Raw genomic sequence first — 2,789 nt, 5'->3', positions numbered from 1 at the left:
CCTCTCTCTCAACAAGGATCTCATCATAGATCCGCTTTGAGAGGTCAATGTCGACAAGAATTCTAGCAAAGTGACCAAAAGTACGGTTTCTTGTAGGTCCATCAATATCAATTGGAGTGCCAACCGCACTCGCAATTTCCTTCAAAGTTCTCTCCCTCCAATATTCCTGTGGCAACTCCATTAAGCGTATCCAAATTGTTACATGTGTCTGTTTTTGTGTCTGATACTTGAAGTCCTTTGTCCATTGCGAGAACCTTAGCAGGCCCGGCTTAAGGTTAACCGTACCTAATGCCCAAATCTTCCGATAATCTTCCGCCGATTCAAAAAGAAAATCATAGAACCCCTTACCAAGGGGCACCATCTTCCAACCAGCCATAGTCTTCCATACTTTATCAATTTTGGAACTAAGGTCACGTGCCGAGTATGGTTTATCACCTTTGTTAAGGGTCAGACGAGCCCTTAACGCATGCTTACAATCTTCTAAACCCTTACGGTATTCCTCTTGACCGATTTTAATGCTTAATGCATCTCCCTTAATGCACGGAGTGGGAAAGGGTTCCTCTTCAGCCGATGATGCACTTGATAAAGCCGCAGCAAAAGATTTGGGAGCTGCAACATTATGAACTGGTGCTGCCGACTGTATCAAGGCTGAAGCGGGTGGTACATTGTCAGACACACACGGCCAGAGGCACGTGTATGCCATGAATTATCCGTTGACAATTCAAGAACGATTCTAATAATGAAACACACATAATTCAACCTTTGTAATGCACAAAGGCATTAGCGCGGTTGCGCGACCTCAATTGTAAGAATCTAATTCTATAAATTGTTGTAGGACAGGCGTGCAATGTAGCAAAAAGTGATGGCAATGAAGAATTGTGAACAGCAGAAACCGCAGAATGCAGAAAAGAACAAAAACAGAAAAACCAATCAAATATGTCTCTAATATGTGACTCATGTTACCCAACCTTTGCAACGCCCGGAGGCATCATCACGGTTGCGCGTCCACAAATTGAAGAAACTGAATGATCGTATTCAATTCTGTTTCGTTACCAGATGAACCTGGCCGGAAAGCTATCGGCGGAACCCTAGCGGAGCGGCAGTCCTGTTAGATTTCATAATGAGAAAAAATTCATAATGAACATATGACAATTCTTACAACATTTTTTCGTAGATGCACATCAAAGTTGAAAGTACAACATAATCATTAATCTATAGAAAAACTACTATTTGGAATGTGAAATATCTATCATTTACAAAAACATATTATATCTCTAAAACTAATTAGATGAATAGTTGTACAAAAGAATAATCATTGCTTAAAAAACTAATAAAATACATCCATTCTAATCAAAGTGTTTAATCCAATTTCTTCAAAGTTCAAATCATATGTTGATTCTTTCATCACATTCAACGTTTGAGATCCAATTCTGCAACAACTAAATAGAAAGTGAATAAAGATCAAGAATAATTGACAAAGAAAAACAGAGAGAAATTTGTTTAATTGTTGTACCTATGAAAAAATATTAGAAATTGATCCAGTCTTAAGAATTAGATCTAAGAAGAAAAAAAATGAGAAAAAGAAGTAAAAATGAATAAAATAAAAGAATGATCTCGAGAAAATTTTCAAAATTTTAGTATGAATCTCGAAATTGAGTGAGAATGTTAAAACCAAAAAGCACAATGTATAGTAGTGATATGAAAATTGTGAGTTGTAACTTAAAATGGTGTAAAAAGTGTGAGCTTCAAACACAATATTTATAGCCAACATGTATGAAGCAATCACAAAAAAATTTTCATGGATGTAGTAATTGACAATTAAATGGTACATTAATTATCAACAATTTGTACGATTAAATTAGAAAGAAAAAAAATACTCATGATTTATTTAGGGGAAACAAATACTCATGAGGTACATCTTTATTAAAAAAAAATACTCATGATGTACATATCTATTTAATTTTTTTATTTAAATGTGTAAAAAAATGTAAATGTGTTCAAAAACCAAATGTATACTTTTTTTTCATGAATGTAGAAAATAATTTGACTAATATTAGTTAATTGTGAAAACGACATAGCTCATGTTGTCAAGTAAAATTTAACATCCTTGCTTTAATATCATAAAAAAAATGAGACGAAAGGTGTACTGATCTTTTTGGTAGTGAAGGTGTACTGATTTTAATGTAGTAATAACAACGTCATTAATATGTCAAAACAAAATAAAAAATGTCATTAAAGCCTTTTATTTGTTTTATTCGGCGATAATAAATTACAAAGATATTTTGTAGGCTTTTGCTTAATGAAACGGTCTATATTACTCCATCCGTAAATATCTTTAAATATCTTTAATAATCTATTAAAAAAATTATGAAAAATTGATATTTTAAAAATATTAATCGAGACAAATCCAACATCTTATATACTATATTTTGTCTTTATATATTAGTACAAAAATATGATCAAATTATATTATGTAAACAATATATATTTTTAAATTATGTCATTTAAAATGGGACAGAGTACTTTTTTTTTGTTACCGGTTTATATTACTACTTAGTATTACTTATTTGCAGCCATCTTTCATTAATGCACTTAAATAATTGCACTATTTTACGGGATTATATCATATATTATATTAGTACAGTCTATATTTTTTTTGAGCAACTATTGCAGTCTATATAAAAAAACATTTAAGGTACAAATAATAATATATAATAGGGCAATAGAACAATTATGATAAAAATGGAGTTTGCTACAATTGAATTAATCTAAAAGTACTAAATATAATA

The sequence above is a fragment of the Medicago sativa genome, chromosome 6 (assembly GCF_051527215.1).
Source record: "Medicago sativa cultivar Bolivia chromosome 6, Bolivia_mono, whole genome shotgun sequence".
Taxonomy (NCBI): domain Eukaryota; kingdom Viridiplantae; phylum Streptophyta; class Magnoliopsida; order Fabales; family Fabaceae; genus Medicago; species Medicago sativa.
Note: the sequence above shows the minus strand (reverse complement) of the source record.